At 37.9% G+C, this 8,510-nt stretch overlaps 1 non-coding gene across 1 annotated transcript; it reads left to right on the top strand.

The window, feature by feature from the left end:
- Window positions 1-904: 904 nt before the first annotated feature.
- On the top strand, window positions 905-1,012 carry LOC112781894 (small nucleolar RNA R71). The gene has a single exon (XR_003192643.1). It is a non-coding gene; the product is annotated as a small nucleolar RNA R71 (small nucleolar RNA).
- Window positions 1,013-8,510: the final 7,498 nt, after the last annotated feature.

Here is an 8,510-nt window from a genome sequence, read left to right as displayed (position 1 = left end):
TCAATGGAATCTCTATGGTCTCTAGATGAGCCTCAGATTCCTTTGGTTCCTCAGAGGAAAACTCCTTATTGATCACTGGACGTCCCAGGAGGTCTTCCTCCTTGGGATTCACGTCCCTCTCCTCTCTTGTGGGTTCGGCCATGATGGTCAATTCAATGGCCTTGCACTCTCCTTTTGAATTCTCTTCTGTATTGCTTGGGAGAGTACTAGGAGGGGTTTCAGTGATTCTTTTACTCAGCTGGCCCACTTGTGCTTCCAAATTTCTAATGGAGGACCTTGTTTCATTCATGAAACTCACAGTAGCCTTAGATAGATCAGAGACTAAGTTTGCTAAATTAGAGGTATTTTGTTCAGAGTTCTCTGTCTGTTGCTGAGTGGATGATGGAAAAGGCTTGCTATTGCTAAACCTGTTTCTTGCACCATTATTAAAGCCTTGTTGAGGCTTTTGTTAATCCTTCCATGAGAGATTTGGGTGGTTTCTCCATGAGGGATTATAGGTGTTTCCATATGGTTCACCCATGTAATTCACCTCTGCTATTGCAGGGTTTTCAGGATCATAAGCTTCTTCTTCAGAAGATGCCTCTTGAGTACTGTTGGATGCAGCTTGCATTCCATTCAGACTCTGAGAAATCATGTTGAATTGCTGAGTCAATATTTTGTTCTGAGCCAATATGGCATTCAGAGTATCAATTTCAAGAACTCCCTTCTTCTGAGGTGTCCCATTATTCTCAGGATTCCTCTCAGAAGTGTACATGAACTGGTTATTAGCAACCATGTCAATGAGTTCTTGAGCTTCTGCAGGCGTTTTCTTTAGGTGAATGGATCCACCTGCAGAAGTATCCAATGACATCTTAGCTAATTCAGACAGACCGTCATAGAATATATCCAGGATGGTCCATTCTGAAAGCATGTCAGAAGGACACTTTTTGGTCAGTTCCTTGTATCTCTCCCAAGCTTCATAGAGGGATTCACCTTCTTTCTGTCTGAAGGTTTGAACATCCACTCTAAGCTTACTCAGCTTTTGAGGAGGAAAGAACTTGGCTAAGAAAGCCTTGACCAGCTTATCCCAAGAGTTCAGGCTATCCTTAGGTTGAGAGTCCAACCATATTCTAGCTCTGTCTCTTACAGCAAACGGGAAAAGCATGAGCCTGTAGACTTCAGGATCTACTCCATTAGTCTTAACAGTATCACAGACCTGCAAGAATTCAGTTAAAAACTGAAAGGGATCTTCAGATGAAAGTCCATAAAACTTGCAGTTTTGTTGCATCAGAGAAACTAATTGAGGTTTCAGCTCAAAATTGTTTGCTCCAATGGTAGGGATGGAGATGCTTCTTCCATGTAAATTGGAATTAGGTGCAGTAAAGTCACCAAGCATCCTCCTTGCATTATTATTATTTTCGGCTACCATCTCCTCTTCCTGTTCGAAAATTTCTGTAAGGTTATCTCTGGATTATTGTATTTTAGCTTCTCTTAGTTTCCTCTTCAGAGTCCTTTCAGGTTCAGGGTCTGCTTCAACAAGAATGTTCTTGTCCTTGCTCCTGCTCATATGAAAAAGAGGGAATAGAAAAATAATAATAATAGGGATCCTTTTTACCCAGGTATAGAGGTTCCCCTGTGTGAGTAGAAGAAGAAAAGAATGTAATATAAAGAAGGGAGAAGAGAAAATTCGAACACAGATGGCAGAGGGAGTTCGAATTTGGGTGAGATGAAGTGTTAGTAGATGAATAAATAAATAGAAGGAGATGAGAGAGAAAGAGGATATTCGAAAATAAAATTTTGAAAAGGGGTTAGTGATTTTTGAAAATTAGGAAAAAGTTAAAGTTAAAATTAAAAATTGAAACAATTAATTAATTAAAAGAATTTTTGAAAAAGAGGGAGTTATTTTCGAAAATTAAAGAGGGATAGTTAGTTAGGTAGTTTTGAAAGAGATAAGAAACAAACAAAAAGTTAATTAGTTAGTTGAAAAAGATTTGAAAATCAATTTTGAAAAGATAAGAAGATAAGAAGTTAGAAAAGATATTTGAAAATCAAATTTTTGAAAAAGATAAGATTTAAAAAAAAAAGATATGATAGAAAGATATGATTAGAATTAGTTTTGAAAAAGATTTGATTTTTAAAATCATAATTAATGACTTGACTCACAAGAAATCACAAGATATGATTCTAGAACTTAAAGTTTGAATTTTTCTTGACAAGCAAGTAACAAACTCGAAATTTTTGAATCAAAAAATTAATTAATGAGAATATTTTCAAAAATTATAAGATAAAATTAAGAAAAGATTTTTGATAAAAAATATTTTTAAAATTTTCGAAAATAAATAAGAAAAATGAAAAAGATTTGATTTTTGAAAAAGATTTTGAAAAAGATAAGATTTTTAAATTGAAAATTTGATTTGACTCATAAGAACAACTAGATTTTAAAAAGTTTTGAAAAAGTCAACTCAAATTTTCAAAATTTATGAGTGAAAAAGGGAAAGATATTTTTTTTTTTTTTTGAATTTTTAATGATGAAAGAGAAAAACATGAAAATGATGCAATGCATGAAAATTTTGGATCAAAACAATGAATGCATGCAAGAATGCTATGAATGTCAAGATGAACACCAATAACACTTTGAAGATCATGATGAACATCAAGAACATATTTTTGAAAGACTTTTAATGCAAAAAAAACATGCAAGACACCAAACTTAGAAATGTTTAATGCTTAGACACTAAGAATTCAAGAATGCATATGAAAAACACCATACAACACAAAACAAGAAAATATCAAGATCAAACAAGAAGACTTACCAAGAACAACTTGAAGATCATGAAGAACACTATGAATGCATGATTTTTTTTCGAAAAATGCAATATGAATATGCAATTGACACCAAACTTAAAAATTGACTCAAGACTCAAACAAGAAACATGAAATATTTTTTTATGATTTTTTTGGATTTTTTCGAAAATTAATGTGAAAAAGAAAAATAAGGATTCCAAAATTTTTAATATGAATTCCAGGAATCTTGTACTCTTAGTCTAAAGCTCCAATCTGAGGGTTAGACATGGCTTAATAGCCAGTCAAGCTTTAGCATGTAAATCAGGTGGATCAGGAACAGCAGCAGGTGGATTAGCAACAACTGGCTTGCTCTTGATAATGTTGGGTTGGAAGCCCCAGTCCAAATAAATTTAGACATGGCTTTACAGCCAGCCAGGCTTCACATGCTTCATGAAACTCTAGAATTCATTCTTAAAAATTCTGAAGAACATAATAAAAATTTTTGAAAAGAATTTTTAAAATTTTTTTAAAAACAAAATAAGAAGAAAATTACCTAATCTGAGCAACGTGATGAACCATCAGTTGTCCAAACTCGAACAATCCCCGGCAACGGCGCCAAAAACTTCATAATGCGAAATTGTTACTCTGAGGTTGTAAAATTTGTTGTTCGTTCTCTCCCTGGCATGGCGCCAATAACTGGTGCACAATACCATGGTCCAAACATAACTTCACAACTTCGCACAACTAACCAGCAAGTGCACTGGGTCGTCCAAGTAATAAACCTTACGTGAGTAAGGGTCGATCCCACGGAGATTGTTGGTATGAAGCAAGCTATGGTCACCTTGTAAATCTCAGTCAGGCGGATATCAAATGGTTATGATGTTTTCGAATAATAATAATAAATAAATAGAAAATAAGGATAGAAACACTTATGTAATTCATTGGTGAGAATTTCAGATAAGCGTATAGAGATGCTTTCGTTCTTCTGAACTTCTGCTTTCCTGCTGTCTTCATCCAATCAGTCCTACTCCTTTCCATGGCAAGCTTTATGTAAGGGCATCACCGTTGTCAATGGCTACATCCCATCCTCTCTGTGAAAATGGTCCAAATGCTCTGTCACGGCATGGCTAATCATCTGGAGGTTCTCGATCATACTGGAATAGGATTTACTATCCTTTTGCGTCTGTCACTATGCCCAGCACTCGCGAGTTTGAAGTTCGTCACAGCCATCCCTTCTCAGATCCTACTCAGAATACCACAGACAAGGTTTAGACTTTTCGGATCTCAGGAATGGCCATCCATGGGTTCTAACTTATACCACGAAGATACTAATAACTCGGACTCGGTCCCCTGTATTAGATATCTAAGAGATACTCATTCTAGCTTGGTTGCATGTAGAACGGAAGTGTTTGTCAGGTACGCGTTCATAAGTGAGAATGATGATGAGCGTCACATAATCATCACATTCATCATGCTCTTGGGTGCGAATGGATATCTTAGAAGCGGAATAAGTTGAATTAAATAGAAAATAGTAGTACTTTACAGTAATTCATGAGGAACAGCAGAGCTCCACACCTTAATCTATGGAGTGTAGAAACTCTACCGTTGAAAATACATAAGTGATGAAGGTCCAGGCATGGCCGAATGGCCAGCCCCCATGATCTAAGAACTGAACGTCCCAAGATGCCTAATACAATAGTAAAAGGTCCTATTTATACTAAACTAGCTATTAGGGTTTACAGAAGTAAGTAATTGATGTATAAATCCACTTCCGGGGCCCACTTGGTGTGTGCTTGGGCTGAGCTTGAAGTTTACACATGGAGAGGTCATTCTTGGAGTTGAACGCCAGTTTGTAACGTGTTTCTGGCGTTCAACTCTGGCTTGTGACGTGTTTCTGGCGTTTAACTCCAGACTGTAGCGTAGAACTGGCGTTCAACGCCCTTTTACATCGTCTAAACTCGGCCAAAGTATGGACTATTATATATTGCTAGAAAGCCCTAGATGTCTACTTTCCAACACAATTGAAAGCGCGCCATTTTGAGTTTTGTAGCTCCAGAAAATCCACTTTGAGTGCAGGGAGGTCAGAATCCAACAGCATCAGCAGTCCTTCTTCTACCTCTGAATCTGATTTCTGCTCAAGTCCCTCAATTTCAGCCAGAAAATACCTGAAATCACAGAAAAACACACAAACTCATAGTAAAGTCCAGAAATATGAATTTAACATAAAAACTAATAAAAACATCCCTAAAAGTAACTAGATCCTACTAAAAACATACTAAAAACAATGCCAAAAAGCGTATAAATTATCCGCTCATCACATATGCATATGATCAATCCTCTTGGCAACAACCTCCACCAATACACTATGAAGAAGATCCATTCTATGATGCATACCAATCAAATGGCTATGGTGAGCATCCTTGTGACTTTCAAGAACCACCACCATATGCCTATGAGTCATATCCTCAACATGAACCTCAACCACACTCACAAGCCTATTTTCACCAAACACCTCCATATGACCTTGATCCATATCCACCATACCAACCACCTTTTGAACCATATGAGCCATACATGGAACCACCATTCCAAAATTACTACTCCCAAGAACCACCTCAATATGCACCACCACCTTACCAAGAAGAATCACCTTCCTATTATGAACCTATTCTCCAAGACATTGAACCATCCTACCCATCCCAATCCTCAATGGATGAAACCCTTAGCCTTATACTTCAAGGGTAAGGAGAGATGCAAAGGGAGATACTAGAATTTGTGGCTACCTTGATTAAGGTAGTAAGCATTTTAACCTCCCAATATTTGAGCACCCAAAGCACTCCCATGGTCACATCTGGGAAATTAATTGAAAATCATAGCATGAAGGAGAGATTGAAAACTTCGGTGGAAAATGAGGGATGTTATTTTGTATTAGAGCAATTGGAGGAGCCTATGATCATTGAAGAAGAGGAAGAAGTGGTTGAAGACTTAGAAGATGCGGAACCTCCTTGGGAACCTAAAGTTGAAGAGAACCTCTCCAAGAAGAGTGAATTTGATGTTGAGGAGGAGAGTGCACAACCTCCAAAACAATATTTGAATGAAGACTTGGAGGGAATGAAGCAAGAATTGAGTTCCCTTGGAGATGAAGACCATGCATCCAATCTTCTTGGTGGTGAATCCTTTGAATTTGAAGAACCTTCTCCCAATGAGATGGAAAGCAATGTGGAGGTAGATTTTTCCCTTCCTCCCATTTATGATTTGAGTGATGGAGAAGAGTTAGATGAAATTGATGAACAAAGGATTGAAAGTGAAGAAGTTTGTGAAGAGGTGGAGGCAAACAAGGAAGATCATAAGGGAGTAGAGCTTACAAGCACATTGGAGATACCTCTTCCCAAGCCACCACCATCCATTCTTTCATTCAAGTGGGTAAATTCCTTATACTTAAGCTTTATTATTCCCCTTGAATATGGATTTCTTGAGACGGATGGTCAACTTAGATATATTTGTGGCTTTAAGAGCAAAAGGAAGATGGCTAGTGGTTGGAAATATCATTCTAGGTGCATGAGCTACACGTTCAAAGTTTAATTGCAAGGGTTGGTGTAGAACTAGATTGCTTGGGTCTAGGATGATGTTTGGTCACTTTATTGAGAATTCACCTTGTTTACCACCCACATGGAATAATGATAATCAACTCAAAGATGGGTGTAGAAACAAGATATGGGATCCCGGCATACATGAGGATCAACTTTGGGAGCCCATAGTCTATGAAGAACTCCATCAAAGCTTGGGAGAATTGAACTTGAAGAGTGGAGCTCATTGAAAATGCAAGCATTGGTGGATGTTCAAGGATGGATTCAAGCACAAGCCACTGATGAGCGGATATTTTATACGCTTTTTGGGGATAATTTCATATAGTTTTGAGTATGTTTTAGTTAGTTTTTAGTCTATTTTTATTAGTTTTTAGGAAAAATTCATATTTCTGGACTTTACTATGAGTTGTGTGTTTTTCTGTAATTTCAGGTATTTTTCTGGCTGAAATTGAAGGAGTTGAGCAAAAATCTGATTCAGGCTGAAAAAGGACTGCTGATGCTGTTGGATTCTGACCTCCCTTCACTCAAAGTGGATTTTCTGGAGCTACAGAACTCGATATGGCATGCTTCCAATTGCGTTGGAAAGTAGACATCCAGGGCTTTCCAGCAATATATAATAGTCCATACTTTGCACAAGGATAGATGACGTAAACTGGCGTTCAACGCCAGTTCTCTGCCCAATTCTGGCGTCCAGCGCCAGAAAAGGATCAAAAGCTGGAGTTGAACGCCCAAACTGGCACAAAAACTGGCGTTCAACTCCACAAATGGCCTCTGCACGTGAATTGCTTAAGTCTCAGCCCCAGCACACACCAAGTGGGCCCTAGCACACAGAAGTGGGCCCCAGAAGTGAATTTCTGCATCATCCATCATATTTTATCCAATTTTTGTAAACCTAGGCTACTAGTTTAGTATTTAAACAACTTTTAGAGACTTATTTTGTATCTCATGACATTTCAGATCAAAACTTGGTATTCTCTGACGGCATGAGTCTCTAAACCCCATTGTTGGGGGTGAGGAGCTCTGCTGTGTCTCGATGAATTAATGCAAGTATTTCTGTTTTCCATTCAAACACGCTTGTTCCTATCTAAGATGTTCATTCGCGCTTAACTGTGATGGAGGTGATGAGCTGTGACACTCATCACCTTCCTCAAATCATGAACGTGTGCCTGACAACCACCTCCGTTCTATATACGATTGAATGAGTATCTCTTAGATTCCTTAATCAGAATCTCCGTGGTATAAGCTAGAACTGATGGCAGCATTCATGAGAATCCGGAAAGTCTAAACCTTGTCTGTGGTATTCCGAGTAGGATTCAAGGATTGAATGACTGTGACGAGCTTCAAACTCTTGAAGGCTGGGCGTTAGTGACAGACGCAAAAGGATAGTAAATCCTATTCCAACCGGATCGAGAACCAACCGGTGATTAGCCGTGCTGTGACAGAGCACGTGAGCGTAGTTTTAACTGGGAGGACGGAAGGTAGCCATTGACAACGGTGATCCACCAACACACAGCTTGCCATAGGAGGGCGTGCGTGCGTGAATCAGAAGACAGAGGAAAGCAGAGATTCAGAAGACAAAGCATCTCCAAAACCCCAACATATTCTCCATTACTGCACAACAAGTAATCTTTAATTTATGCTCTCTTGGTTATTCACAATTCAACTGATAAACATAATTGACTTCCTGACTAAGATTTACAAGATAACCATAGATTGCTTCAAACCAACAATCTCCGTGGGATTCGACCCTTACTCACGTGAGGTATTACTTGGACGACCCAGTGCACTTGCTGGTTAGTGGTACGCGTTGTGAAAAGTGTGATTCACAATTCGTGCACCAAGTTTTTGGCGCCGTTGCCGGGGATTGTTCGTGTTTGAACAACTGACGGATTATTTTGTTGCTTAGATTAGGAAAAAAATCTTTCTTTTTGGTTTAGAGTCTTTTATTATTTATCCCTTGTTAAAACACTTTAAATTTATAACTCAGTTAGTTAGAACGTGGTGTTTATGTTCATGGTAATTGGCTATCATAATTTTTTTTAAAACCTTTTTCAAAAATAATTTTTCTATTAAATCCTGTGCCAAACTTTAAGTTTGGTGTTTTCAAAAATAATCTTTCTTAAAATTTTTGAAAATTCCATAACTCATTTGGCTAGAGCG

The sequence above is a fragment of the Arachis hypogaea genome, chromosome 19 (genome assembly GCF_003086295.3).
Source record: "Arachis hypogaea cultivar Tifrunner chromosome 19, arahy.Tifrunner.gnm2.J5K5, whole genome shotgun sequence".
NCBI classification, from domain to species: Eukaryota; Viridiplantae; Streptophyta; class Magnoliopsida; order Fabales; family Fabaceae; genus Arachis; species Arachis hypogaea.
Note: the sequence above shows the minus strand (reverse complement) of the source record. Positions and strands in the feature narration are given on the sequence as shown.